This window comes from Tursiops truncatus, chromosome X (genome assembly GCF_011762595.2).
Source record: "Tursiops truncatus isolate mTurTru1 chromosome X, mTurTru1.mat.Y, whole genome shotgun sequence".
Classification (NCBI taxonomy): domain Eukaryota; kingdom Metazoa; phylum Chordata; class Mammalia; order Artiodactyla; family Delphinidae; genus Tursiops; species Tursiops truncatus.
In genome coordinates, this window is record NC_047055.1 from 15,382,938 (window position 1) to 15,406,321 (window position 23,384).

The following is a 23,384-nucleotide window of genomic DNA, read 5'->3' on the forward strand; positions in this document are numbered from 1 at the left end:
AACAGAAATACAGTTACAGATGTAGAAAATAAACTTATGGTTACCGGGGGGTAAGGGGTAGGGGAGGGATAAACTAGAAGATTGGGATTGACACATACACACTACTATATATAAAATAGATAACTAATAAGGACCTACTGTATAGCACAGAGGACTCTACTCAGTACTCTGTAATGGTCTATGTGGGAAAAGAATCTAAAGAAAGAGTGGATATACGTATAACAGATTCACTTTGCTGTACACATGAAACTAACACAACATGGTTAATCGACTATACCCCAATAAAAATTTTAAAAAAGAGACATCTTTGCAGAAAGTTGTATTGGACAGCTCTGCTCTAGAATTCCATGGACCCAGTGAACCCCTACAGATTTAGTGGCCTTTAAACCCAGTCCCAGCCTAATTTCAAATGTCTTGTGTTTCTGAATATAGCTAGGCCACAGAAGAAATGGAGGAGCAATACTTACAATGGTGAAGAACCATGAAAGTCCATCTACCTTTGAGTAACCCTTAGTCACCTTCAACCATGGGCATCTTGGCTAGGGCCATGCCTTGCAAAGACAGCAAACCACCAATCAGTCCCTAATTCCTCTCCACTGGAGGTTATGCATAGTTCAGGCAACATCACCGTGATCCTCATCCTGAAACAGCATTCTAAGTGACTTTCTCATGAGCAAAACACATGGCAACAGGGCAGGCCAGCAGGAATCAGTTCTGCATTAATAACCAAGAACATCTGTCACATTCATCACGCCTTGTGCCAGCTACTGTTCTAAGCCTCCCACACGCATCGGTTCATTTAGCCCTCACCCAACGTTAGGAGGTGGGCTCTAGTACTGTGCCCTGAATACAGATGAGGGGACTGAGGTGAACCTGAGGAGGACGTAATAACTTTGTCCCAAGTCACACAGTAAACGTCAGAGGGAAGTGGGGAGGAGGTTGGAATCTACAGACTCCCGCACTGCTCACGTCCCAAACATCCACATATTCTCTGAGTGCAGCCTCTGAGGTCACAGAGGCCGTCACGTACATGTCCCCACAGGTCTCAGCACCGGTGCCCACCCCCCCCACCGCCCCGTGTGCTGTGGCTGCACTCTGTCTGCATTTGCCAGGACGCCTCATGTACCTATCCTCTTCCTTGGGGTGGTGGGACAAGGAAAAATATGCTCATGATCTCACCCAGTCATGCCAGATGGGCACTGCCCCCATAGCACCGTTATCTTGATGGCAGCCTGGGCTTCAGCGGCAGACCCATCTCGTGATAACATGCTAGCTCTGAGTCCCTGACGCCCAGGGCTTCTGTCGCTAACACGAGATAATCACGGCATCTCTTTCATAGAAGTTCCTGAGGCGGATCTCAGCGCAGGGAAAGGAACAGCAGTGTGCCTGGCACAGAGGAAGCGCTCAGGAAAGCTCATTTCCTAGGAAGCTTCTATTTCCTCCCACCCCACCCCGCCAAGGCACCTAACCGTCGCTGGAGGGCATCCAGGGACCGTGCTGGTTTGGGCTATGGACCCGCCTTGAATGCGCTCCAGCCTCACAGCTGGGCAGCCCTCCGCGGACGGTCCCCAACCTTCCACCACGCCGACCAGGGACTTGACCCTCCGCCTTTCTCCCCGTCGGCCCTTCCGGATGAAAACTTCACTCCACCCCGGGGCTGATGGCTTCTCCTCAAAGCCTCCTGAATGAAGCCGGCCCACAGGGCCCGTGGATGAAGAAGGGTGTAAAGAGAGGGCACTCGGGGAAAGGATAGGGGGACAAGCCTAAAAACCGGCTTAAAATCGGGGGGCCGCGGCGCGCCCCGAGCGTGCTCCCTGGGGAGGATGTCCCGCCGCCCGGAGGGGCGCTCCCCGCCCAGGAGAAGCCCGGGAAGGCCCGGCCGGGTCGCAGGGAGCGGCGGCGGGGATCCGGGCCGGACAGGGGCCCGCCGCCCGTCGCTCCTTCCCGTGCCCGCACCCGGACCGGGGCTGGAAGCGGCCGGTTAGCGCAGCCCGAGCGGGAAGGGAGCCCCGCTCCCCGCGCCCGCGCCCCAGGGACGGCCACGCCCTCTGACCGCTCCGGGACTCACCGCCTCAGCGCCCACGGCTCTCCCAGGCTCACCGGGGGCAGCTGCCCAGGGCGCAGGCGCGCGGCCAGGCTGCGGACTACAACCCCCGGCAGGCTACACGCCACTCGCCTAAAGATCTCGGCCCCTAAGGATGCTGACGCGGGAGAGGCTGGGAGTTTCCTTGGTCTCCCCTCGGCCTGAGGCCGCTTTTGGAAGCGATCCCATTTCCGGTCTTAAGCGACTCTAGATTCCCGGGGACTGGGTGGGGCGTGCTCCAGTTCTAGATCCTAGTGAGGGCTTCTCTCCCGTCAGCCCTAGAGTAACCGGAGCGACTGGGGACATCCTTAAATCTGTTATGACTGTATCAGTGATTCTCAAACCTCTCTTTTTAGGAAGAATTTTTTTGCGAGAATCTTAAAAATTCAGATTTCTGCGCTCTACCCCGACACCCATACTCATTGGATCTCGCATGAACTCGAGAATTTGCATTTCAATAAACTTTTCTGGGGATAATGACTCTGATCTTCCGCTCCCGGGTCACAGTGGCCTAGCTACCTTTGTATTTTCTTCTCGTAAAGAACCGAGCTTCGACGAAACTACCCCGTGCATTCCTCTCTGCTTTCGGCCGCCACCAGAGGGCTCTTGGGTCTTTAGGTTAGCCCATATGGCCCCTCCTCTTGTCTTCCAATTGGTCGTCCGCAGGTCCCGCCCCTGGAGTCAAATTTTCCCTTCTGGGTGGTCAGCCGTGAGTTGTGGCCAGGCCAGAGGCGATGATGTCATTCTGGAGATGTAGTCCTCACATTCGTCCCGAGCTAGTTTGTGAGTGTGTGTGTCTCTGGACGCCAAAGTTTAGTGTTGGTCCAAGACAGAGAAGAAAGAGCTGCCTGCGATTGTGCCTCCCAGAGGCTCTGGTGGAAGCGAGACCTGGGGCAGGCGCCCCGCTGTCGCGAGCCTACAGAGGCCAAGGCACTTGAATCTGTTCCGCCTGGGCTGGAGTTGGGCTCATGGACTGGGTGGCCCCAGGGGTACGCCGACTCCTGCGGATTCCGTGTATTGTTGGCTGAGGCGCCAGGCGCCTTCGCCAGCTGTCGCAGCTGGTTTCCGGACCAAGATGGTCTGCGTTTGACCCCAACTCCCAGGAGCAAAAAGTAGTCCTCATTGTGATAGCAGAGTAGTTTCTGCGCCTGGAGCCATGCGAGGCCCAGCTTGGAAGCGTGACATCTGCGCTTCTATGTGTTCTGCCGCTGGTCCCCCAGAAACCCTCAGGCGGCTTCTGGAGCTTTGCCACGGCTGGGTGGCTTTGGCTTGAGATGCGCACCATGAAGCAGGTCCTGGCGCTGCTGGTGTTGGAGCAGCTGCCGACTATCCTGTCCCAGGAGATCCACAACAGCGTGCAGAAGCTGCACCCGCACAGCTTGCCAAGAAGCTGTGAGTCTTTTAAAATACATGCAGACAGAGGTTGCGAGACGGAGGGGAGGGAATAGGTGAGTGAGTGCGACAGAGATGTTTTGTGTGCGGTTTGGTGGCCGCGACTGGGACATCACGGTGTCGTACTTCCCCACCCGGAGTCTCTTGATTGCCCTGAGTAGACCTACACGGGCAAGTGACTTTGTAGTTTAGTCTGGAACTTCCATCCTCCAGATTTCCCCCCAAGCGCACAGAGGGAACAGTGAAGAGGGCCTGTTTCCACAGGGAGGCAGGTCACTGCTGCAATAGCCAGTGTCAGCTTGGATCACAGGGGTTCGAATCTTGGCTCTGCCCACTGGCTCCGTGGCTTGGGACAAGTTACTTTCCTCTTCGCGCCTCAGTTTCCCCTTTGCTAAAATGGCTTCTGGTATTATTTTGAGGATTAAAGGGAGAGCAGCGCGTACATTTTGATCACACTGCTGGCACGTAGTCAGTGCTTAAAACTGTAAGCTGGCCGGGTGCGGCGGCACACGCCGGTGGTCCCAGCTACTCCGGTGGTTGAGTCGGGAGAACCGCTTGAGCCCTGGACTTCCGGGCTGTAGGGCGCTCTGTGATCGCGTGTCTGCACTAAGTTCAGCTTCAATCTGGGAACCTCCCGGAAGCGGGGGACCACCAGCTTTCCTCTGGAGGGGTGAACAGGCCCAGGTCTGAAATGGAGCAGGTCAAAACTGCCCTGCTGATCAGTAGCCACATGGCGCCTGTGACTAGCCACTGCCCTCCAGCCTGGGCAACAGAGCAAGACCCCCGCCCTGACAAACAAACAAAACTCTTAGCCATCGAGTTCCCTGGCAGTCCAGTGGTTAGGACTCTGCGCTCTCACTGCCGAGAGCCCGGGTTCGATCCCTGGTCAGGGAACCAAAATCCCACAAGCTGCGTGGCCAAATCTTTTAGCTGTATATTAGGGTTAGCAGTCAGGGCTGTGGAATGGCCTCACTGACACCGAGAGGGTGGAGCATGGATGCTAACAAGAAAGAGTTTCTGAAGTCAAGGTTCCTCAGTGCGGAGAGAAAGACCTCAGAAATGGTGGTTTGGGGTTTTTCTGGAAGGGGGCTGGGGAATATCTCTTAGTAGAGTCCCTCTTTTAAATTAAACTTTTAATCTTGACATTATTGTAGAGCGGCAGGCAGTTGAAAGAAATAGAGAGGTCTCCTCTCCCCTCTCCCTCCTTTCCCCAGTGGTAGGTAACATCTTGCAAAACTATAGCACAAGGCACAACCAGGATATTGACATGAATACAGTCTGGATACAGAACAGTCCATCACTGCAAGGGGCCCTCCTGCTGCCCCTTTGTAGACGCACCCACATCTTGTCCTTCCCATCCACTCCTCTCCTGCCCATTCCCAGACCCCTCACCCCTGGCAACCACGAATCTGTTCTCCTTTTCTAGAAGTTTGTCATTTCAAGAATGTTTTATAAATGGAATCATATAGTCTGTAACCTTTTGAGATTGGCTTTTTTTGTCCCACTCAGCATAATTCACTGGAGATTTATCCACATCCTTCTGTGTAACAATTATTTGTTCCTTTTTATTGCTGGGTAGCATCCCATGGTATGGATGTACCACAGTTTGTTGAACCAGTCACCCACTGAAGGACCTGGGGGTGGTTTCCAGCTTTTGGCTATTAGAAGTAAGCCCGTGTGAACATTTAATTGTTTGCTGAATTATTTTTATGGTCGATGCTTTACAATCATGGTCAGATCATTCTGACACCTAATTCACTTTGGAGTTAGTGTCACTTGATCCTCTTTTCTCATTCAGGTTGTGAATTTCCTGGTTCTTTGTATGAAGGATGATCTTCCATTGTGTCTTGGACATTTTGGTGTCGTGTCAGGAGACACTGGGGTCTGTTGGAGCTGGGTACTGTAGCACAGGGGTCCCCAAACCCCAGGCCGAGGACCTATCCTGGTCGGAGGCCTGTTAGGAACCGGGCCGCACAGCAGGAGGTGAGGGGCGGGCGAGGGAGCGAAGCTTTGTCTGCGGCTTCCCACGCCTCCCATTACCGCCTGGACCACCCCCGCTCCCCCGTCCGTGGGAAAATGGTCTTCCATGGAAACCGGACCCTGGAGCCAAGAAGGTTGGGGACCGCTGCTCTAGCTTGCAGTGCCCCTGTTGAGGTTTGGCGAGCAGGCCCTGGCCTCCTGCCGTGGGCTGCGCTTGGGAGGACAGCATGAATTTCCAAGCCTCTGCGGTGCTGTTTTGGTTTGCTTGGTTTACCGCAGGCTGCTGGGGATGCTGCCTGGGGACATGGAAGGAGCTTCCCCAGGCCGGGCCACCTTGGGATTCTAGGCGGGGGAAGGGATTCCACCTGCTGCCTCCGAGAAAGGGATGCTTCTGGAGGCAGGAGCCCCCGCCAGTGGGCAACGGGGAATGTTTCCTTGGCCTGGGCTCTTTGTGGCCGGTGCCTCCCAGCAGTAGAGTGTCTCTTGGGGGCGGAGAGGGCAGTTTCAGGGCCAGCAGAGAAGCAGTGTGCTTGCTTTGCAGTGGATGTCTTCCTTGAGTGACTTAGAACTACATAACTATTCCATTTTTTTTTTCAGATTAAAGATGGAAGAAATCTGACATGTAGTGTGATCTCACCATCTCCGCTGTGTCTGAGAGCCCCTGCATAGACTGTTAGGAGGAATAGAATCCCCTCTCCAGTGTAACCCAGGAAAACTGTATCGACATAACAACATATCAAATGAAAAGGAGTGACAGGTACCTTTTATTTTAACAGGTGAAACAAGGGAAGAGTTTGTTATTCTACAATTATTATTTATGGCTGTGTTGGATCTTCGTTGCTGCACACGGGCTTTCTCTAGTTGCAGCGAGCGGGGGCTACTCTTCGTTGCGGTGCGCAGGCTTCTCATTGCAGTGGCTTCTCTTATTGTGGAGCACGGGCTCTAGGTGCACGGGCTTCAGTAGTTGTGGCATGCATGCTCAGTAGTTGTGCCTCGTGGGCTCTAGAGCTCAGGATCAGTAGTTGTGGTGCACGGGCTTAGCTGCTCCACAGTATGTGGGACCTTCCTGGACCAGGGCTCGAACCCGTGTCCCCTGCATTGGCAGGTGGATTCTCAACCACTGCACCACCAGGGAAGTCCTCTACATTTTTTTTTCATTTTCCAAAATTACAGATAGGCATAAGCAGGTAGGTTATACAACTTTTTGGCAATGGCCAGCTCCATCCTGGTGCAGCTCGTGTCAGCATCCATAGCCATTTGGACAAATCCACATCATATCTGTGCCTCCCCAGTTGCCTACCGAGTAAAAAACTCATTATGTTTTTGGAGGCCAGGGAGGGTTTTAGGTATTCATCTGCCATCCTTCTGACGATGGGTAGGGCGTCCTGGGACTGACTTCAGAGGCTCCTTTATCCATGACTGGTTGACGCCACAGATGGCTTCAGGAAGAGAGCACGACCGACCGAGGTGGCCTGAAAGAGATGATGAAACCCACTTAATCCAGTGGACCCTGGGGCCTCTTGCCCCGCCCCCCGGCCACCTCCCCACCACACACACTTGTTTCCAGCAGTGGTCATAAGACCTTGCTTTGGGGCATAGTCTGATTTGAAATGTCAACCTTATCATTTCTTTCATTCTGTCATATACATGGGTCTGTGTCGAGAATCTCTGTTCTGTTCCATGGACAAATTTTTGATTCCTGTTTTAATTGCTAAATCTATAATGTAGATTTTCATATCTTGAAACAGCTCACCATCATGGCTGTTTCCACATAGAGTCTCTTCAGTCGGCTCATTTCATGGCAAGATCCTGTTGAGGTTCATGACTATGTTTGCACTGAATTCATAGATGTATTTTGGGAAGAATTGATAGGATGACAATAATTAGTTTTCCTATCCTGCAAGAAATGGTATTTTTAGTCTCAAAACAGGAAACATAAAAACATTTCAAGCATATTTCCCTCTAGTTTACAAAATGATATTCACATGTGTTTTGTGGCCAGTGTGAAATGGACATATCATTTCTGTTATTTCATATTTTATTCTTCAAGTATATAATATCTTCTGTGTTTAACTTGTATCCAATCTTACTTTTTTGCAAAATATCTGGTTGAATGACTTGTTATTCTAAAGAGACACTCACTTAAGAAGACAAAGGCAATTTTTTCAATTTCCTATGTAAATAAATTATAGTATATCAATAATATGATATAAATTACAGCTATTGAAAATGATAAAGGGGTCCTCTACGTACTGACCTGGAAAGATCTCCAAGAAATGGTAGTTGAAGAAAGAAACTCGAAAAACAATGTGTCTTATCATCCCATTTGTCTTTCTTCAGAGTCATCTATATCAATAAAAGTAAATGCAAAGAATAGGATCTGAAAATTCTACAGCAAACTGCTAACGGCAGTTCTTCTGGTGTAGGTGTGTAAGATGGGGGAATATAAGAAAGGAGCGGGAAGATGGATTATTAGTTGATCTCTATAAATGTAATTCTTACTTGTATTTTCTATAGGAATGTAAAAATGTAAGTCAATTCTGTAAAATTATTTAAATAAAACAAGATTCCTCAGAAGCATACATTTGAGACACAGACAGGTGCAAACACCAAGGCAGACTGACGCAGATTCAGCCTGTTTTCTCCATGGGAAGGGCACTGGGGCTCAGAAGAGTGACATCAAAACCCCCAAACAGTCAACCAACCTATAAGAGCACAGACTTAGCCAGGGAAGACTCTCTACCTGTCTGTGGCTTTAAGAGGTTCTCATTCAGGAGGGAAAGTGGAGGTGATGACACCCATTCTCCAGTCTCTTAGGCTTCCTTGTCCTCCCCATTTTACCAGGAATACACTCATGATAAGAATAGCAACAGCAGCAGCAGCAGACGTCTGCTCAGGGAGTCTGCCTGCCAGGCACTTCTCCAAAGGGCTTAACATACACTGGCTCATTTCATGTCTCAACAGGTTTGGTGAGTGCCACTGTCATGCCCATTTACCCAGAGCAGGGCACTGGGGTACGGGAAAGGCATGTAATTGGCCCAAGGTCACATAGCTAGTGCGTAGCAGAACCAGGGTGTAAACCCAATTTGTTTGGCTTCAGAGCCCCCGCCTTCCACCCCTTCAGTTTGCCTCCTCTTGATCCTTGTGGAAGACAAAGAAACAATTCCCCTCCTTCTATTTGTTTTGAACACTGAAAACAGTATCTTAGTGCCTTTACATGGTTCTACATGGGTGAGAAGAAACCTGGATGACTGAGCCTTCCCTGCACTCTAGGAAGGGGGTGTGTGACCTGGATCCCTCTTCCACATACGTGTCTCAATTTCCTCAGTTGTTATGTGAGACTGAGTAGGACAGCCATAATGGGGGCAAGGCACATTTCATCATAATAGTCATTTTAGTTCCTTAAACAGCAGCACTGTAAGAAACACAAAGCCCTGTCCTCACTGTTAGTAAAAACATCCTGTAAAAATCCATGTCCTACTTCTAGACAATATCCACATGGGTCACACACTTTAATGTTAACTATATACTTGTTCTATATCGGACACTCACAAGGTAATATGGCGTGAGAAGTCTGACCACTCACAGCCATATTTTCTACAATTAAACACCCCATTTATGTGAATTGGTGTTTAACAAAAAGCAGTCATTTGAGAGTCATTGCCAAGGCTGGATCCAGAGATCAAGGAAGTGTAGAGAATCCTACCTGGGACTGAATTGCCTTGCAGCTTTCACGGGGTAATTGGATCTTGAGACCACAATCGCTGACATTACCCAGTGGACCTGTTGAAATGCAATGAACACTGTTAGGACACTTTTTGTAATTCCTCCCATGGGAGAAGTTTTAATGGAGAGATTTTGCTCAAGTCAAGGAAAAGCCTGAGAGAAGAGAGCTGAGTGTCCAGGCAACAGATACACAGGTGGTACCCAAACATAGGTAATGTCTGCCCTGCCTTCCAGCACCTCTAATTCAGTGTATTCAGCCCTGAACATGGAGTAACTCAGGTGGTGGCAGCCACTGTCAGATCTTGCCATTGCATGTGGCCACAGTGTTCTGAGCCATTGTGCGTCACCATGACTCCTCTTGGTGTCTAATGAATCAGGTCCTGGGACTTAGAGAAAGGTAGTGGGAGAAGGGGCAAAAGAATTTTTCTCCCCTTTTTTGCTCTCTCTTCCAGACCAATTGTTACTGCTGTGAGAAATGTGGCTTATCAGAACAACTCCTGGGATAAAACACTCAGATGCATCTAGGTAACGTAGCATCTTTATCTGCCATCACAAAATGAATCGGCTTGATAAACTCCAGCCCTGCTCGGTAATAGTTATGTGAGTACCATTTGTCCACATTAGGAAAATGACGCTGCACACAGAAGTGTTAGGAGTACAAGCTCAGGAGACAGACTGTTTAATTTCCAATCCCGGTTCTGTGGGATCTCGGGCAAGTCCCTTAAACTCTCTGATCCACAAGTTCCTCCTCTGTAAAACGGAGAGGACAACACTTCCTTCCTTAAGAGTTTGTGAGGATTGAATGAGATGATACTACGAAAGTGCTCAGAACAGTGTCTGGCATGCAGGGAGTGCTCAGATGACCTTAGCATTCATCACTGTGCTCATCTCAGCCAACCTCTTTGATTTGGCTCAGTCTTGGTTGGATCTACTGTATATTCAATCCCTTCAAAGTTCATCTCCCCAGTGGCACTGTTCCCCTCCTCTCCAGCCCATTTCCAAAGAAGAGGTCTTGGAGTGAGGCAAAGCTCATGCTCCTTGCAGTATCAGAAGGGCTGGGGCTCCCGAGTCTTGAGCTGGTCTCCACATCACGCTGATGGTCAGGTCCTTGGCTATGAAATTACTTGTATTCTCTCAGGAGAGAACATTCCATCTGTATCCCTGAAAGTTCTGCTAGCATCTGCTATTGAGAAGCATTGCTGGAATAACTCGGCATGTGCCATATTCCCAGAGAGCTAGGACAACTACTCTTGCAGCCATGCATGACCTCAATTCCAGTTCTCGCTGGCGCTGGGGATCCCGAGGTCTGCCTGTGACCAGGATGGGTGCCAGTATGGGCATCTAGGCCAGAAGCACTGCTGCTGGTGATACTAATGGTGCTCAGGGAGTCATTGCCCCAAGTCAGGCACAAGACTGTGAAGTTCCATAGCCTACAGACACACCAACCTACAGCCTCTGTCTACAGCATTGCTGGTGGCAGAGAGGGACATGTGTGTCCTCAGGCCAGAACATTTTCATTAATGCAGTACAAGGCACTGATGTAAAGGTGAACTTCATGTCCAACTGGAATAAGGATTCATATACCAGCAGTAACATCCTGAAATTTAAAGGATAATTGTACACTGTACATAACTGGTGCAACATTTTTCATTAATTTACAGGAATCCAGACATAATAAGAACACTCTGCTCACTTGCTTTGGAAATCAACTTGTTGTTAGTGCAAATGTTCCCCACTTTACCTTATATCAGTTAAAGACACAAGCACTGACTGACATAAAATAAATGTGTGCTCAAATCCCATCACCGCGAGAATATGATTTATCTAAGCCACATTTCTTCATCTGTAAAGTGAAGGTCATAATTGCTCCTACCCCAGAGTTTGTCAAGGAAACGTCTGTAGTAACGTGTTTTACTTCGGTTTTAATATTTGCTGAGAGATTTTAAGCCCTACTACTACCCCTTCCCCTTCTCCCCTACATGTGGGCAAGCTGATAAGAGAGCCTGAGTACTCCCTCCTTTTTTTATATGTCTCTGTTTTTTCTTAGTTTTTATTTAGCATTTTGTGTACATGGATTATGCATTCATTGTGGAATACATTTCCCAATTTCTCCCTCTTATTACAACTTTTTTTCAAATTCTTTTCCCACTTAGAAACATAATATTGAGCAGAGTTTCCTGTGCTATACAGCAGGTCCTTGCTGGTTATCTATTTTAAATATAGCAGTGTGTACATCCCAAACTCCCAGCCAATCCCTCCCCCCACGATTTCCCCCTGGTAACCATAAGTTCAGTTCTCTAAGTCTATCAGTCTGTTTTTGTTTTGTAAGTAAGTTCATTTGTACCACTTTTTAAAAGATTCAACATATAAGTGATATCATACGATATTTGTCTTTCTCTGTCCGACTTACTTCACTCAGTGTGACAATCTCTAGGTCCATCGATATTGCTGCAGATGGCATTATTTCACTCTTTTTAATGGCTGAGTAATATTCCATTATATATATATGGACCACATCATTTTAAAGAAGATGTGGTACATATATTCCCTCCTTTGATGCAAGCCAGAAGTTCAAACCATGCCAGCCCCACCCAGTGAAAGCAAAATCCCTCACCGCAGCTCCATCTCCTAAGCAGAATAAACACCCAAAGTCAATTTCCTTTCCCTGTTCACTCAAGCCATTTTCAGACCTACTTGGGGAGGCTGCCCTGGTCTCCCAAGAAAGCCTCAATATGTGAGTACTGATCCTGTTACTAGTGCTTTAATGCATGTAAGGCATAACCTGTCTTTATATCTAAACCAAATTTGGGGTTAAGCAGAACAGAGAGGACCCTGGAAGTATCCAGTAACTACTCAAAAAGCAAAACACTGGATGGTGAGGGGAACAAAAAACTAAAATAGAGGTTCATAGTTTTACCCAATTGGAAATCCAAAATTTACTAAAAGAATTTATGCAACAAAAGATTAAATTATGCTAACTGGCTTTTGTACTTCTACAAGAGAGGTTCTGAATTAACTTTAGCATCTGTTGATATGCACCAACTGGCAAAGCTTCATAGCCTTAATCAGCATCAGAATTAGAACACGAATACAGTTATACCTGGAGATTCTCACTAGATCTTAAAAAGGTACCAATTATACTTTTAGGAGAGAGTTATCAAACACAAAATAAAGGACATCAGAACTGTTGCCTTGCATAAATTCCCCCATAGTCAAATTACCCAAAACTATGCTCTGATTCAATGAAAGATAAAGTCTTTGGCACAATTGGTTTTACAAAATGCAAGCCCTTGGACCTTCAATCCCACATAAATAGTTAATACAGCCCAATATAAATTAAAACAGGGGGTTATGGGTTGACTCCCCCCCCCAAATATGTGGAAGTATTAACCCACTGTGTCCGTGTTTTTCTGCCAGCTGAGTATAGTCAGGTGCAAATTATAAGTCAACTGTACAAGGACTAAGTGTACCTTGCCCTGGAATCATCCTTACACACGATTACCAGCCATGAGCCATTATGCAGACCCAGAGGTTCTGGAACACCAGGGCAGCCTGAGGAAAGGACCTCCTGCAGCTCTTGTGGAGCCTCCTACTGGTCTTCCCCCAAATTCACCTGAACGCATTGACTCCGGCAACCGTGCAATGAGGAGCACAGAAGCAAAAGTTTCAGAGACTGATTGGATACTAGGTATGAATCAACAGTGATGGCTGGAATTAATCTTTCTTTCTTTTTTCTTTTTTCTTTTTTTTTTTGCAGCGTGGCATGAGGGATTGTAGTTCCCCGACCACGGGTAGAACCTGCGCTCCCTGCAGTGGAAGTGCGGAGTCTTAACCACTGGACCTCCAGGGAAGTCTCGGAAGTTAATCATTTTGATCACATTAATTCCTTTTTAGGTAAAGGACTAAATCCATATTTAATACAAAGGGAAAAAATTAACGTTCCTCAAACGTATGGACACCAAGGGGGGGAAAGCGGCGGGGGATGGGTGGGGGTGGTGGGATGAATTGGGAGATTGGGATCAACATGTATACGCTAATATGTATAAAATGGATGACTAATGAGAACCTACTGTATAAAAAAATAAAATTCAAAAACGAATTATAAAAAAATTAATGTTCCTTTGGTAAGTATAATCAAGTATAATATTTTTAAAATATTACTTATACCTTAAAAGTTTAGAACAGGCTTATCTTATTTAGTATTGGAGATACGCTCTTGCAAATGAAAGCACTAACCACATCACTATTATTCAGTCATTGCAGAATAAGTCGTTTGGAGATGCTTTCCAGGCATAGTAAATATTACATATGATCAACATGTAATTAATATGCAATTAGAAGTTTATTACCTAATGTCTTTTTCTTCTCTGCCTCTTTTACAATTTGTCTAATAGTGGATTTTGCCAGACTTGGAATATGGCCCACCCAGATCTACCTGATGTTTACCTACTTAAAATCTGCATTTTCAAACCGCCTTTAATCATCAAAGTAATTCCTTCTTTGACTATGCAAACTATTTGCTGTGAAGCAGAATATGATAATGAGAAAATAAAATATTAGGGGCAAAGAGACCTTCACAGAGTAAACAAAACAAACTTATGGACTGAATGTTTGTGTTCCCCCTCTTCCCAATTCAGATGTTGATATCCTAACCCCCAGTGTGATGGTATTTAGAGGTGAGGCCTTTGGGATGTGATTGGGTCATGAGGGTAGAGCCCTCATGAATGGGATTAGTGCCCATACAAGGAGCTGAAGAGACCAGAGTTCTCTTCTGCCATGTGAGGACACTGCAAGAAGACCTCTGTGTAAGAATCAGGAAGTGAGCATTCACCAGACACTGAATCTGTCAGCATCTTGATCTTGGGCTTCCCAACCTCCAGAACTATGAAAAATAAATTTCTGTTGTTTATAAGACACCCAGTTTATGATATTCTGTTAGAGCAGCCTGAACAGACTAAACCAAAACCTATTGGCAAGTGCCTGTCAAACTGGGCAGAGTGACTCTGTTTCTGCTGGTTTGCATTCACAGAGACTTGTTTCTATCTGTGCCTACGTGTTTTTGCACTCCTGCTGTCCACTGTGTTTCAAATATATTTGTAAGAATAACTTGAGACCTAGAATGCTAGCAGCTTACTCCAGAGAGGATTTTCATTTGCTTCTGCCAGATGTCTGGGGTCATTCTAGATGGGGTCCAAGAAAACCAAGTGCAAAACTTGAGGCCCCTACACAAACCAGGGTATTTGAAACTAATCTATAATTCCACCCGATATTAAGTCCACTTCCTGTTCCTCCCAGCCGTTAGATCATAACAACTTGGGGGCCCAGATCATTTCTGGCAGAGTTAGAATCCCCATGTTGTGTGCCTCTGGTTTCTTTCACCTTGTCCGTTATGATGTCAAACCTCACCAGGCTGACAATTTCCCTTAGGGAAATAGTCACTACCAAGCTCCTTCACATGATTAGATTCCTATTTTCCTTTTGATTTTTAAATTCAAAATGATATACAAAATTTTAAATATACAGAGAAATTGAAAGAATAGCACCATGAACACCCAAATATTCACCATCTAAACACAACTATCATTAACATTCTTGCCATGAACACTGTGCACATAGGAGAGCAAAATTTGCCACTCCAAAATGTCTCTTAGGTCCAAAAGACTCAAGAAGAAACTTTGACTTTCCCCCTAACCACCTAAAGAATTTAGATACAGGGCTTGTTCTCAGAATAGAACTATCACCAGAGACACCTGTAAGAATATGGGCTGGGTCTGGGGGGGGCAACTCTTAGAGATCAGAGTCCACCCCGGGTCCCATTGTCTCTGCAGGGCACAGCAAACATTTGTTTACCAAACATTTGCTTTTCCATCTTCATGTGAAATGCCTTCCTCCCCTTTTACATTCAAAACCCCTACCCCCAACATCCTTTTCTATCTCTAGCTGAAGTTGGTATTTAAGATGAAGGTTTTGTCCATTTGGGGGAGTTACTCAGTTCTCCTGGGGTCTCTCCCATGTATACACATTATTAAACTTTTCTGTGATTTTCTCCTGTTAATCAGTCTCATGTCAATTTAAGTCTTATTACTTCTGAAACTAACACAACATTGTAAATCAACTATACTCCAATAAAATTAAAATTTTAAAAAGTTTAATTCTTAGACCAGCCAGAAAAAGCTAGAAGGGTAGAGGAAAATCTCTTCCTCCCCAACATGCTGAACCTTTTCAAAGACATTTTCTAACCTCATGACACCTCAGTCCTAAATTTTTTTTTAGCACATATCTCCTAAAAACCAGAACATTCTCCGACATAAAAATAAAACCAGGTTTCCTGCCCAGCAAGTAAGGAGCTTGGAAGTCATGACTCTCATCCTCATAACAAGAAAAAAGATGAACAAATTGAAAATCAACAACTCTTTTCACATACATCAGATGTTAAAGGAAAACCACTGCCCCTAAAGTTGGAGCAAGAAGCAAATACACCGACTCACAGCTTACAAGGATCAGAAAGCCAGGGAAAGATGCTAGCACACACCCCAGACCTCCTCCTGATCTGTCAACCAACCCCTCTCCCCGGGGTCTTTACCACTCTCTTGGGGAGTGTTTCTGGAATGAAGGGGGAAGGAGTAGAAGGATGGGTGTCTCCAGGCTCTGGCCTCTGAGCGTGACCCTGTGCTCATGGGCACCAATGATGGAGCCAGACTGCTCAGGCCCACATCCCATTTCCCCCTTGGCTGGCACCCTCAGGCAAGTTGTTCCACTTCCTTTAGCCTCAGGACCCTCATCTATAAAGTGGGGATAATAATAATAACACCTACCATGAAAAACTTGGCGGATGAAATCAGTGGCTGCACGTCAAGTGCTCAGCACGGTACCAGCACAGAGCACACACTCTAAAGGCTCAACCATGACTAGTACGTTAAGGAAAAACCTTGCCTTCATTCTTCCCCATCTGTCTCATTTTTTTTTCATGCTGACACTTGCTGAAAGGACAGACCACACTCTCTATTCTCCCCTTGTGACTTGTTGCTGCCCAAATCCATCCCACAGCCACTGGTGATCACCTAAGCCCAGTAGACATTTCCAGCCCCCTGCACTCAACACCATGCCCCCCACGCCCCATAGACCTCCCCTCGTTGTCCGAACACTGCTCTCCCCTGGTTCTCGGGCGTCTCCCTTTCCATCTCCTCCATCAGATGATCCTCTTTGCAGCTCTTCTGCCGTCTCCCTCTGCAGGGCATGAAGGGCGCACAGTTTCCGCCACTGTGCCCAGGCATGAAGCAGTACCTTTCTACTTGGCCTTCCTGCTTCACTCTTCAGCCCATTATAACCTGTTCACAGTCAAGCAGCCACAGGCGTCCTTCCAAAACATAAGACAGAAGCCTCTCTAAGGATCCAAACCCTCCAGGGACTTCAGATCTCATGCACAGTAGAAGCCTGAATCCTTATTCTCTTTCTGATCACATTTCCTACTATTCTATCTCTCACCTACACTGCTCCAAGCACTTGGCTTTTCCTTGAACACATCAGGCACACTCTGGCCTCAGAAGCTTTGCACAGGCTGCTTCTGCATCCGGATAGCTCCAGAAAGCCGCCACAGGAGCCCGCCAGCTGCACCCTCATTGGCTGGATGGCCACAGGGGTGGGCCTTGCATGTGATGAACCCACACACTGGAGCATGGGGCCCGTGTCACCTACTAGGGTGGAAGCAGGGTCCCTTGGGGGCACCGAGGCTGAGGACAGACAGCAGGAGGCTCAGGCCCCGAGAGGTCACTGTGACCAGAGGGCATCCGCGAGGCAGCGGCGTCAGCCTCGTGCATCATCTCGTGTGGCGCGTGCCCAGGCTGCGGTGACCACGCTCAGGCCTCTGACCAGGGCGGTGGCCGTCTTCCGGAGGAGGGGGACCCCGCGGAGGGGGAGTGCCCCGGCCAGCCAGCGCTCCCACCAGGTACCTCTCAGTCCCCTTGGCCCCCCACAGCACCCTCGCAGAGAAGGCCCACGGGGGCCCTTCCCGACCCTGCATTTCCCCAGCTGCTCCTGCAGCAGATGCCTTTCCAGATTTCCCCTACGGTGCATCGGCCCGATCTGAGGGTGACCCTGATTTTACTTGACAAACGCGCGCGTATTTGAAGCCAAGTGGAGGAATCATATATCTGTCCCCGTCGGAGGGCAGGGGCCGTGTTTAACTTGCTCACCTTTGAGCCCTAGAAACCTGCCCCAGAGTCTGGCACCGAGGGGATGACTCGGGGGACACTGAGAAGACGTCATTTTCTTGGCAGGCATCTGTTAAATTGAGGTTTGCTGGGGAGGGTGGCGTCCGTGCTCTGGTTGCATTGATTCCGTGGGTGCTGAGCGCTCGTCTGTGCCAACCACTGGGCTCAGGGCCTGAGAGGCATCCACGTCCTTTAACCCTCAAGCAACTCCCGGAGACAAGTCGCAGTGTTTCCGAGTCCATTTGACGGCGGGGTCGGGGAGACGCAGCCAGGGAAGGGCAGGCACAGGCCAGTCTCACGCGGCCCCGAAGCCCCACGGCCGCTTCCGGACCTCTGCGCTTCGCCCCAGGCGCCTACTGCACGGGAGTCCGTGCGCCGGGCTTTTGCTCAGGATGGCAGTTTGCCAGAGACGGCTTTTTTTTTTTTTCGGTACGCGGGCCTCTCACTGCTGTGGCCTCTCCCGTTGCGGAGCACAGGCTCCGGACGCGCAGGCTCAGCGGCCATGGCTCACGGGCCCAGCCGCTCCGCGGCACGTGGGATCTTCCCGGACCGGGGCACGAACTCGTGTCCCCTGCATCGGCAGGCGGACTCTCAAGCACTGCGCCACCAGGGAAGCCCCCAGAGACAGCTTTTGAGAAGCATTATTCCCTCAGCAGGGCCCCGGCTTCCAGGTGCCGGAACCTCCCTGCAGCTTCTCTGCCAGCAGAGCTCGAGGAGTTGGAGCCCCGCAGAGGTGGCTGAGGCTTAGTGAAGTTTGCGACGCGAGGCTGCTGCGGAGCTCTTAGCTGACATCTCTCACTGCAGCGTCCACGAACTGCCACCCTCCCTTTTACCAACGGAAAGACACAGGAGAGTCTTTGACAATTTGGAGGTAGGTCTGTGCTCTGTTTACTTCCATATGGCTCACAGTCACTTATTTGAGCTTGAGACGCAGTTACATCCTAGTTTGAAAACTTCACAAATTTCTCAATGGGCACTGTCTGCTTTTCACAATCACTTTCTGAATCCTCTGCATCCCAGTGCAGCAAATATCTCAGTTAATGAGATTTTAACAAGTTAAGGCTATATGAGCTACAGAGAAAAACATCAAAGGTCCCCTCTGACATTTAGCTGACTACATTTGTTGGTTTACACTGAATATATGTATATTCATGGGCTATGTTTAGCATGACATAAAACTTTCAGTAGCTCTGAAAAATATCAAATGTGTAGCGAACACAGAGTGAAAAGTACAAGCTGAACCCCACCTCTGCCAATTCTACTCTCTAGAGGGGCCCTTTTTATATCTTGGGTATCTATGCAGATATTTCAACATAAAAATATTTTTCCAGTATAAGAAAAATGGTATTATTTTATGTACATTGTCTTCCAAACTTGCTTTCTCTTTCATTAATATATATGGCCATCTTTGCACATTAGTGCACAGAAATCCATCACATTGTTTGCAGTGTCTTCAGTGTAGTCTGTGGAATGGATTCACTATAGTTTATTCAGGGAGGCCTCTGTTGATATTCACTTAAGTGTTTCCAATTTGTAACACACTGGCCAGGGTGATGGGCAGCTGCATGTTCTAGCAGGATGAGTGATCTGAGAGAAATAGTGCCAGTGAGACTGCCATTAGGCCATTGAAAAAGTGCAGGTGAACACAATCTTTTTTTTTAAAAGAAGAAAGTAAATAGAGAAAATATCTTGCTGCATAGGAGTTTCACAAATGGAATGTTGGAACTATAAGTAGAGACGGATAGGTGGGTATATATCTAGGGTATTTCTAAGCTACTTTTTGGATGGGTAAAGGCTGCAGTTCACTTGGGTCAAAGAAATCTCTCTTGAAGGTATAGTATATGAAGACAGTTAAAAAGCAGAGGCCCCTAATGATTCCCCCACAAAACAGTTAGAACAAATAACTGAGTTCACCAAGCTGCGGGATACAAAACCAAAGCACAAAAGTCTACTGTGTTTCTATACACTAACAATGGACAGTCCAGAAACGAAATCAGGAAAACAATTCCATTTACAACATCATCAGAAAGAATAAAATACTTAGGAATAAACTGAACCAAGAAGGCAAAGGACTTGTACACAGAAAGCTATAAAACATTGCTGAAATTAAAGAAATAAATGGAAAGACATTCCATGTAAATGGGCTGGATGACTTAATATTGTTCAGATGTCAGTACTCCCCAAAGTGATCTACACGTTCAAGGCACTCCCTATCAAAACCCTAAATACATTTTTTTTGGCAGAAATAGAAAAAGTCATCCTAAGATTCCTATAGAATCTCAAGGGACCCTGAATAGCCAAAACAATCTTGAAAAGAAGAAAAGTTGGAGGGCTCACACTTTCTGATTTCAGAACTTACTACGAAGCTACAGTAATCAAAACAGTGTGGTTCTACCTCCAAAGTAAATATAAACATACAGATTAAGAACAGGCATTAAGTTAATGCAGCCACAGACTCTTTAATTGGGGCACAAAATCTCTCCACTGTATACCAGTGAAAAATAAAATGCACACTCCATGGTCTTACATGACCTCACCTTGGAATTCATAAAGCATCACTTCTGCTGTGCTCTGAGGGTCTATTCATTTTTCTTCATCCTTTCTTCTTTCCATTCCTCAAACCGGATGGTCTCCATTAGGCTGTCTTCACACTTGCTGATTCTCTCTTCAGCCTGCAAAAATCTGCTTTTGAGATTCTCTAGGGACTTTTCATTTCCAATACTGTATTGTTCAACTTCAGAATTTTCACTCGGTTCTTTTTTTTTTTTTTTTAATAATTTCCCCATCTTCATTAATATTCTCTGTTTGGTGAGATATTGCTCTCCTACTTTCCTTTCATTTTTAAGCATGTTTTAATTTATACCTTTGGACACATTCAATACAGCTCTTGGAAGGCTTTATCTAGTAAGGCAACATCTGGGCCTTGTCAGGGACAGTTCCCATGAACTGCTTTGTTCCCCTCTGTATTGGTTACACATTTCTGCTTCTTTGCATGCCTCGATCATTTTGCTTAAATTATACATTTCAAATACTATAATGTGCCAACTCTGGAAGTCACATTTTCCCCTTCTTCCAGGTTTGTTGTTGTTGGGAGTTTGTTTGTTTTATCGTTTTTGTTGTTGCTGTTTGTTTAGTGACTTTCCCGAATGAATTTTTACTGTTTGTATTCTTTGTCACTTGCGGTCACTGAAGTTTCTTCTCAGTTACCTTTGTGGTGAACCAACAACTGGAAATAGATTTTATTAAATATCTTGAATCAATAAGTCTCCCAACTTTTGTGTTCATGTTAGGTCATACCTTCAATGCACATGTAGACAGGTTACAAGTCTACTTTAGTCTCAATTCTTGCTTACACAGAAACTCAAGATCAGCCAGAGCAAAAGCATCAGCCTTCTCAAGTGTACCATAGCCTCAGGCAGCCATAAAATTAGCCAATTGCCAGTAACTTTCTTTTCGACAAATGGCCTCAGGAAAGGCTTTTCACCCTGGGTTAACTCCAAGTCAGGACAAATAAAATCAGGTTTGCAAATGGAACCTTCCAGGGAACACCCCAATCTCGTCAAATAATAATGCTATGAATACTAGACCCTTGCTTCTATTAATAGATATGATTTGCAAATATATTCTCTCATTCTGTGGGTTGCTCTTTCACTTTCTTGATAATGCCCTTTATTCATTCACGTTTACCTCAAATATTTATTGAAAGTCTCCTATGTACCCCTCACACTGCCAGTTGTATGTTCCATGAGTTTAACAGTGAACATGATAGGCAAGATCCCTGCTCCAGTGAGCCTAACACACAGGCTAGGGCGAGGGGGGGGTCACACACCATACATAAAGAAACAGCAATTTCCAATTACAGCAAGAGCTATGAACGAAATAAGTCATTCAACCCAAATGCAAGCATTATTAGCCTTCTAATTTATAAATGGGTAGAGATTTGGACTAGAGTATTGGTTTTCAAAATATTCCCCTTGAACCCCTAGAGAACAGATCCTTAAACTTTAGCATATCGGTGTTCCTTGTTAAAATCAAATGAAAATTATAGGCCATGGGGATTATGGATTTCCTTAGTGAAAAAGCACATGCACCAATAACTTCCTATCTCTCTCTTAGGTTTCATAGATTACCTGAAGTCTATCTGCAGGAAGCTGGTAGGGGTGGCTCTAAGCTTAGCCCATCCTTCTGCCAGAGCAGCTCCTATTGTCCACTATTTTTGCATATTGGACCTTCAAGAAAGATTTTATTTGATCCAAGTGTGTTGTGGGCCCCACTCTCCCAGAAAATAGTTTAGAAACACCAAGTTAGAGGATCTCTCTGTGTTATCTCTTTCAACAAAACATTAGTAAGAATTCTACCCTTCAAGATGCTTTTTCCTTGTTTACTTTCTTCAGTGAAAAAACTAGACTGTGTTCACTTTCTCTTTTTTCATTCTTGCTGTCCTCCTGGAACCTGCCTGTCCCTCTTGCCAGCGAGATATAAATTGGGATTAATACAATGTCTCTCGATAGGGGCCTGTCTGAATGAGTCATGGTGAGTTCATTCCATGGACTACACTGCAGCCATTGAAAACAAGGTGGTTGATTTCTGTGCACTAATATGCACAGTCTGATTTCTTAGACTAAAAGCACGGAGTTCTGATTAAGATAAGGTCCACTACATTAATCTAGACAGAAAATACAGTGAAAGCCTGAATTAAAATAGTGCTACAGGGCTTCCCTGGTGGCGCAGTGGTTGAGAGTCCGCCTCCCAATGCAGGGGACACGAGTTCGTGCCCCGGTCCGGAAAGATCCCACATGCCGTGGAGCGGCTGGGCCTGTGAGCCATGGCCGCCGGGCCTGCGCGTCCAGAGCCTGTGCTCCACAATGGGAGAGGCCGCGACAGTGAGAGGCCCGCGTACCACAAAAAAAAAAAAATAGTGCTATAGCAGATGAAGAGGGAAAAGAGATAAGGAAAACATAAGGAAGCAGAATCCATAGGATCTGGTGATTGATAACATAATACTTCGCTTCCCCCCACATAACGACACCACAGTAACAGGCTCTAGTATAGTAACAGGGGATTATTATACTGTTACACTGCAGTGGAAAAGGCTGCAAGGTCCAGACTCTAAGAAGGAGTTTTTAGGGACAACCAAGCCAACAAGGGAGATAAAAATAAGGATGCTAGAGGAAATTGATGTGCCTGACACTTACAGTTAGAGCAAGCACTAAACAAAGCCCAACTCCTAGGCAGATTAACATAAAACCTCACTCTGAAGGCCTATTTACCTTAGTTCCTGTTATCTAATATATCATTACAGCTTTCAACAAAGAATTACAATCCATGTTAGAATGAAATAATATTCAGAGTCTGAAGAGACAAAGCAAACATCAGAACAACATTCAGATATGGCACAGAGTTTAGAATGGTCAAACAGGGAATTAAAAATGGCTATTGGGTTTCCCTGGTGGCGCAGTGGTTGAGAGTCTGCCTGCCGATGCAGGGGACATGGGTTCGTGCCCCGGTCCGGGAAGATCCCACATGCCGCGGAGCGGCTGGGCCCGTGAACCATGGCCGCTGAGCCTGCGCGTCCGGAGCCTGTGCTCCAAAACGGGAGAGGCCACAACAGTGAGAGGTCCGCATACTGCAAAAGAAAAAAAAAATGGCTATGATTGGGCTTCCCTGGTGGCGCAGTGGTTGAGAGTCCACCTGCCGATGCTAGGGGACACGGGTTCGTGCCCCGGTCCAGGAAGATCCCACATGCCGTGGAGCGGCTAGGCCCGTGAGCCTTGGCCACTGAGCCTGCGCGTCTGGAGCCTGCGCTCCGCAACGGGAGAGGCCACAACAGTGAGAGGCCCGCGTACAGCAAAAAGAAAAAAATTAAATTAAAAAAATTTAAAAATGGCTATGATTAATATGTTAAGGGCTATAATGGAAAAAAAATAGACAACAGGCAAGAATAGACAGGTAGAATACAGAGGAGTGACATCAACAAAAGTAGTAGAGTAGGG

General features: G+C 46.8%; 1 protein-coding gene across 9 annotated transcripts in view; it reads right to left on the bottom strand.

The window, feature by feature from the left end:
- ZNF449 (zinc finger protein 449) overlaps positions 1-23,384 on the bottom strand; it is a 49,947-nt gene that overhangs the window by 19,004 nt on the left and 7,559 nt on the right. The window contains exons 1-2 of one of the 9 annotated variants that reach the window (XM_073799145.1): positions 2,069-2,196; positions 468-714 (exon numbers count right to left, since the gene is read on the bottom strand). The gene's annotated coding sequence lies outside the window, so the exon portion shown is untranslated. Of the gene's footprint in view, positions 1-467; positions 1,103-1,179; positions 1,977-2,068; positions 2,216-2,602; positions 2,621-9,161; positions 9,239-23,384 lie in introns of those variants that run through there. The other 8 variants (XM_073799146.1, XM_033849530.2, XM_033849529.2 and 5 more) reach the window with 8 other exon arrangements.